The sequence below is a fragment of the Rhincodon typus genome, chromosome 19, assembly GCF_021869965.1.
Source record: "Rhincodon typus isolate 14 chromosome 19, sRhiTyp1.1, whole genome shotgun sequence".
NCBI lineage: Eukaryota > Metazoa > Chordata > Chondrichthyes > Orectolobiformes > Rhincodontidae > Rhincodon > Rhincodon typus.
This window is the reverse complement of record NC_063350.1, coordinates 44,380,295-44,388,485: the sequence shown is the minus strand read 5'-3', so window position 1 is coordinate 44,388,485 and position 8,191 is coordinate 44,380,295.

Genomic DNA, 8,191 nt, shown 5'->3' with positions numbered 1-8,191 from the left:
TGTCAGCTTTCCTGCTCCTCTGATGCTGCCTGGCCTGCTATGTTCCTCCTGCTCCACGCTGTGTTATCGCTAACTTCAGCATCAGCGGTTCTTACTATCCTCCACCTTAAATGCACATCTTTAGACAGTGGTAGAAAACTGGAGGATCCAAAGGAAACCCATGCAGACACAGGGAGAACATGCAAACTTCACACAAATGGTCACCCGAGGGTGATATTGAACACGGGTCCCTGGTGCTGTGAGGTAGCAGTGCTAACTGAGCCACCAAAGTTGCTGAAGCCAGGATTCCACTTAAATTGAGGACACTTCATCCCTTCAGAATGGTATATTACATATCAGTGCTAGAGTGCCACATGAATATTCTTTGGTCATTGCAAGTTCTAGAATGTGGTCAATGGAATTATGACAGATGTCACACTCTTATTCAAGAAAGGAAAAGATTAAAAAGTATATAGCTGCACTTGAAGAGTTAGTGTTGGTGTGGATGGTATGGAATCATATGGCTTGCTTCTGTTTTGCAATTTCTATAATTTTTAAAGCTGTTAAAACCATTATCTTACCCAAGAGACTATGAGTTCAAGTCCTACCTTCGACCAAGACAAACACTTCATAAATTGTTCTTGGCCAAGATTTCATATTTATGGTGACAAAGTTCGAGTATAGTGCAGTCTAGTGGCAAATTTATAGTGAAAATTTATTTAGTTTTGTCAATTAGTCTTCTCTCCTTGTTTCTGAGGAATAGGTCATTAACAGACATTGGATTAGTCCATACTTATGGACAAAGTACTGCAGTTTTAGCCATTACCTCCCACAGAGTCACTGCCCAATATACTTGTCTACTTTTCCTGCTGCCATCAGGCATACTGGAAGGATTTGGATATTGTTTAATCAACTTGATTGGTCATATTACAAACCCAGTGTCTGTGGCCAACAAATTCTGGAGTGGGACTCAAACCTGGAGTTTCTCGCCTCCACTGCACCACAAAACCTCACGCTGAATGCTGTCAGACAGTAAATTTGATAGTAATACAAAAGGTCGTTCTGATAGTGGACAGATGCAGGCAGCCAGTAAGTATAAATTAAAAGTCAAAACGATAGATTTGGCTCAGAAACAAAATACACTTTAAGGCAAAATATAAATTGGAAAATAATCATAGAACCCTTAGTGTTCAGGTCTTTCAGCCCACTGACCCTCTGAAGAGTATCCCATCCAGACATAACATCTTGCCCTATCCCCATAATCCCGCATTTACCATGGTTAATCCACCTAGCATGAACACTACAGAGCAATTTCAACATAGCCAATCAATATAACCTGCACATCTTCTGATTGTGGGAGGAAGCCAGAGCAAACTCACAGACACAGGGAGAATGTGTAAACTCTGCACAGACTGTTGCCTGAGGGTGGATTCAAACTCTGGTTCCTGACACTGTGAGGCAGCAGTGCTAACCACTAAGCCACCTTGCCACTTGGGTGTCTAGTGATGTGCACTACAGTTGTCATGAGTGATTCTAATTTTCACATTCACTGGACAAATTGAACGGGCAAAGGTAACATAGCAGATGAATTTTTACAGTACATCAAAGAGCGCATCTTAGAGCAGTACATTCCACAATTTATCAGAGAACAGCCCATTTTAGTTCTTGTAATGCGTAATGAGGTAGGATTAATAAGAGACCTTGTCGTTAAGAATCTTTGAGGGATCACTGACCACAACACGACAGAATTTCAGATTTAGTTTGAGCGAGAGAAATTTGGGTCTCAAACAAGATTCCTCAACTTAAATAAGGGCAATTAGAGAGGTATGAAGAAAAACTTGTCTAAAGTGGACTGGGAAAATAGACTAAGTGGAAAGTCAGCAGATGAGCAGAGCTGACATTTAAGCAGATACCACAGAGCCCTCAGCAAAAGTTTATTCTGGACTTGATCAGAAGAATAAACCAGCCATGCTTTAAAAAAGGCAATCAGGAAAGTATCCAAGCAAACGTTAAGGCACACAAAGGAATGAAAACTGATGGTAAACTAGATGATTGGGATATTTTAGGAAACAGTAGCAAATGATTAAAATACTAATGTGGAGGGAGAAAATTGATTATGAAAGTAAATTGGCTAGAAATGTGAGACCAAACAGTAAAAGTTTCTATGGGTATATGAAAAGAGAATAGACAAAGTAAGTATGATGACATTGACAGGTGCTACTGGGGAATTAATGATCTGGAACATGGAAAGAACCATTAAATTTAACCTAATGTTTTTCATCTGTCTTCATTGTGGAGAAAGTCAGAAATCACACAACACCAGATTATAGTCCTTACTTCACCACACAAAGGGGCTGCACTCTAAAAGCTTGTGATTTTAAATAAACCTGTTGGAATATAACCTGGTGTCTTGTGACTTCTGACTTTATCCGCCCTAGTCCAACATTGTGAAGGAAACTATAAATATCCTAAAGATAACAGATAGGCAAGACGCTTATGGGAGGAAAGATCTTGTAACAGTCTCTATCAGGAGAGGCAAAGCATTTGACAAACTAGTGGGACTAAAGGCAAACAAGTCACTGGAACTTGATGGCCTACATCCAAGGGTTTTAAAAGAAATGGTTGCAGAGAAAATGGAGGCATCACTTAATGTGATGCCCCTGTTCAAGAAGGGAGGCAGACAGAAAGCAGGAAACTATAGGCCAGTTAGCATAGCACCTGTCATTTGGAAAATTCCACTGTCCATTACTAAGCGAGAAATAGCGGGCATTTAGAAGAGCTTAACATAATCAAACAAAGACAATATGGTTTTGTGAAAGGGAAATAGTATTTGACAAATTTGCTAGTGTTCTTTGAGGATATAACAAGTAGAGTTAATAAAGGGTTACTGATATATGTGGTGTATTTGGATTCTAGAAGGCATTTGATTAGGCTAAAAGGTTACTGTATAAGATAATATTTTCTTGCTTTTGGCTGTTATATTAGCATGAACTGAGGATTGGTTAATGCACAGTAAACAGAGTATGGGTTTTATTCAGGTTGTAAATGTTTCTGATGTTTGCATTAATGTAGGTAGGTGTGAGCTCATGCACTTTGTAGGAAGAATCAAAAGACAGACTGTTATTTAACTGGAGAGTGACTCCAACAGGTGCAGCGCAGGGTGCCTAGGGCATGAAATATAAAAAGGTGGTATACAGGTGCAGCAAGTAATTAAGAAGGCAAGTTGAGTTTTGGCTGTTATTTCAACGAGTTTGGAGCCTAAAAATGGCAAAGTCTTGTATAGAGTGTAGGTGAAGCTGCACCAGGAGTACTGCATATAATATTGATCTCAGTAATTAAAAAAAAGGCTATATTGGCATTGGAGGCAGTTCAAAAGAGATTCACCAGGCTGATTCCTGGGATGAAGAGCATAGCTTATCAAGAATGACTAAACAAGTTATCTCTTTATTCATTAGACCTTCGAAAAATGAGATGTGGTATTATTGAAACATATAGGATTCTGAGGGGGCTTGACAGGGTAGATGCTGGGAAGATGTTTCCACTGGTGGGAGGAATCTCACACTCGGGAATATAGCTTCAGAATGGGAGGACAGACATTTAAAACTGAGATGCAAAGTAATTACTTCTTCAAGAGGGTAGTGAACATCTGGAATACAGAGAGTTGTGGAGCCTAGGTAACTGGAAGTATTTAAAGATGAGGTAGGTAGATTTTCAAAGTACTGGAGAGCTGAGGGCAGTGAAGAGCTGGAACAAAAGAGAGTTGCATCTTGTGGTGAATCAACCATGACCTTATTGAATGGCAAGGTGCACTGGAGAGGTTGAATATCTAGGCTACTCTTAGTTCTTATGTTCTAAAGTGGTAATTACAATTGGATTACCACTCCACTATGTTTCACTAAACCTGCCCAGGTGTTCTGTGTTTCTCAGATCATGCCTCTTTAGAAGTATGAAGCAGACCTAATCTAAGAACCTTCCATCTCAGTGCAGGATCAGTGCTGGAATCCAAATCATAGCCACTTTTATAGCAGTAACTTATATATTCTGTAGTTTAAAGGTTAAAGGTACTTTGACAAGTTACATAGAGAAGATAGACATGCAAGATTAGTTAGTGAGGATGTAGATAGCCAAGTGGGTGAGTCAGGGAATGGGGTAGCAAAAGGTTAGGTAAGGATATAGAGAGCCAGATGGTAAGGGGGCATGGTGATAAGTGGGCGGGGGGGGCGCGGTGAGGAGGTAGCATTCCATGAAAGTGGGTGAGGGAATCAGACAGGGAATGGTTGAGGGGGTATGGTAGCAGGTATGTGGTGAAAGGGTAGGTTATCAGGTGGGTGAGACACTGGGGTGGTGGGCTAAATGGTTGAGGGGCTAGAATTGCAGGTAAGTGAGTGCAGAGATACGGTGAGAGTGGGTGTACAGATGGCAGGTAAGTGGGAAAGAGTTTGGAGGTCAGGGATTGGGTCAGGGAGGTCAGATATTGATTGGGTATTGAGTTGTCAGGGTGTCAAATATCAGGGGTTGGGGTGTACCAGCTGTCAGGGGAGGTCATATGGGTTGTGTGGGGCTGTTAAGTCAATGTGTATGGTTAGATGTCAGTTTTGGGGGCGAGTCCATTTTATTACTAGATAGGAGTTAGAACAGGTAACTCTTAAGGTAGGTAGGGCAGAACCCTCTGAAGTCTGTGATTGTAACTCAGTCCGGGAGCTTTTCAGAGGGCTCCAGAAGACAGATTATTTCCCAGCATATATTTAAATTTCATGGGAAATTAGCTCATAGTCAGTGCTTTGAGAAGTCTGAGGGACCTCAAACCACATCAGTCAGGGTTGTTAGGTCTTCAACAATCTGCAGACTGGAAGATCTGGGTGAAAATCTCTAATGGGGTCTCAAAGAGAAACTGAGTTCACAGTTTAGCCTCTCACTTCCACTATTCCAGGTTCACTTTCAACAGATGAGATGGCATTAAATCGCTGAGTGGCAAGACATGCACAACTTCTGGTGAATGTATACCCAGCCAACAGTGAAATCTCTTATATAGCTTATCAATAATCACATCAATATGGTAATCATTTTCCAAAAAAAAGTCATGACTTAAACATGGATGGAACGAAGGAGTTAATCAATGGAAGAGATCAACAGGTGCATTTGTATAGGACCTCATGATATCCCAAAGCTTTTCACTGTTAATGAGGTTTCTTCCAGTACAGTCACTGTTGCAATGTAGAGAGAGTGATGCCTTGATGTAATGTCCTTAGCAGAGAAGAGCAAACGCATCTTCTCCAACATGAATTGGACTGACCTGAGAGTGCTCGATATTTACGCAAAGTTGACAACAGTAAGAGTACCAACTCCAACATTAAACTCCTCTGTCTGCACAACTTACCTCCTTATCACACACACAAAGATGTAGAGGAGGCCACAACAGGAACAGTGGATGCAGTATACCACATTAGCAGGTGTGCAGGTGAACATCGATGCAGCCACAACGATGCTACCCGAAGGTTGCAGGAACAGCAACTCATATTCTGCTTGGGAACCCTGCAGTCCAATCATATCAATGTGGACTTCACAAGCTTCAAAATCTCCCCTCCCCCTACCACCTCCCAAAACCAGCCCAGCTCGTCCCCGCCTCCCTAACCTGTCCTTCCTCCCACCTATCCCCTCCTCCCACCTCAAGCCCCACCCCCACCCCCACCTCCTACCTACTAACCTCATCCCGCCCCCTTGACCTGTCTGTCCTCCCTGGACTGACCTATCTCCTCCCTACCTCCCCACCTACACTCACCTTTACTGGCTCCATCCCCGCCTCTTTGACCGGTCTGTCTCCTCTCCACCTATCTTCTCCTCTATCCATCTTCTATCCGCCTCCCCCTCTCTCCCTATATATTTCAGATCTCCCTTCCCCTCCCCCATTTCTGAAGAAGGGTCTGGGCCCGAAACGTCAGCCTTCCTGCTCCTCTGATGCTGCTTGGCCTGCTGTGTTCATCCAGCTCTACACATTGTTATCTCAGATTCTCCAGCATCTGCAGTTCCTTCTATCAGGGAATAGAGAGAAACTGGCTATGTGCAGGCAGATGGGATTAGGTTAGAATGGCATCATGGTCACATGGACATAGTAAACCAAAGCGCCTGTTCTTGTGCTGCACTCTTCTATATTCTATATACTGTGTACCCTCTTCCCATTGCAAATCCCTTGACTGTCATTTGTAACTCAGTGCCTGGCTCTGGTAGCAAAATAGCCTGTCAGAAACAGATAAATACTCATTAATAAATAGAAATTAGTGTTCTATATTGTAATTAGGCCACAATCAGGATTTTAATTTAACAGGACAGGCACATGTCCAATTTGCTGAGTAAAGTTGCGCAGGATTTGCTTCACAAACTGACTGACTTAACTGGAAATGTTGTGAAATTATGGGCTTAGTCAAAAAGACAAAGGAGGTACATATAAGGCTTAGGAAACTAATGATAGAGAGAGCCTTTAGGGAATACAAAGAAAGCAGAAAAGATCTTAAACAAGGAGTTAGGAGGAGCAAAAGGGCCATGAAATTTCCTTGGAAAACAGGATTAAGGAAAATCCCAAGGCATTTTATACATATATAAGGAGCAGGAGAATAGCTAAGGAAAGTATAGGTCCACTCAAAGACAAAGCAGGGAATTAATGCGTGGTGCTGGGGGACGTGATTAAGTCCCTAATGAATATTTTGATTGGTACTCACAAAGGAGAAGGACATGGTGGACAGTGAGTCTAGAGAGGGGTATGATTATATTCTAGTGCATGTTGATATAAAAAAGAAGGAGGTGTTGGGTGTTTTGAAAAGCATTAAGGTAGACAAGTCCCCAGGACCTAATGGGATCTATCCCAGTATGCTGGAGAAGGTAAGGGAGGAATTTGCTAGGGCCTTGTACAAAATCTTTATATCCTCTTCAGTCACAGGAGAGATCTCAGGGAGGATGAGAAAATAGCCAACGTTATTCTTTAATTTAAAAAGGGCAATGGAGATATTCTGAGAAAATACTGGCTGGTGGGCCTTACGTCAGTGGTAGGGAAATTATTGGAGAAGATCCTTAGGGACACAATTTACTCACAGTTGGAAAAATATGGACCTATTAGTGATAGGCAGCATGGTTTTGTGTGGGGAAGGTCATGTCTCACGAACTTGATTGAGTTTTTTGAGAAAATGATAAAGATGATTGAGGGAAAAGCAGTGGATGTTGTCTGTATGAACGTTAACAAGGTCTTTGAAAAGGTCACACATGGCAGGCTGATACAGGATGTGAAGGCACATGGGATCTGCAGTGAGCTGGTAAAATGGACACAAAACTGGGTTGGTTATAGAAGACAGAGAGTAGCCATGGAAGAGTATTTTTCTGACTGGAGATCTGTGACCAGTGGTGTTTCTTAGGGATTATTGCATGGACTCCTATTGTTCATAATGTATATATAAATGATTTAGAGCAGAATGTAAGTGATCTGATTAGTAAGTTTGTGGATGACACAAAGATTGGGCGAGGTGTGGATAGTGAGGTGGATTGCCAGAAGATACAACAGGATATAGATAGGTTGGAGATTTGGGCAGAGAAATGGCAGATGGAATTTAATCTTGACAAATGCAAGGTGATGTATTTTGGAAGGTCTAATGGAGAAGGGAAGTATGCAGTAAATGGCAGAACTCTTAGAAGCGTTAACATACAGAGGGATCCAGGTTTTCAGGTCCACAGTTCCCTGAAAGTGATAACACAAATGGATAAAATGATCAAGAAGACATTGGCAAACTTGCCTTAATCGGTCGAGGCAGAGAGTATAAAAAATTGACAAGTTACATTGCAGTTATATAGAACTTTTGTTATGTCACATTTGGAATCTTGCGTACAGTTCTGGTCACCATGCTGCCAGACGGATATGGAGACTTTGGAGAGGGTAAAGGTTTACCAGGATGTTGCCTGATTTGGAGGGTATTGGCTATGAAGAAATATTGAACAAACTTTGTTTTCTTTTGAACATTGGAGATTGAGGGGCAACCTGATAGAAATTTACAAAATTATGAGAGGTTTGGGTAACATGAATAGTCGGAGTCTTTTTCCCAGGGTAGAAATATGAATTACTAGGGGATATAGGTTTGAGATAAAATTGGGAAAGTTTAAACGATATTTGAGAGGCAAGTTTTTTACACACAGGTGATAAGTGCCTGGAACGTACTGTCAGAGAAGATGGTAG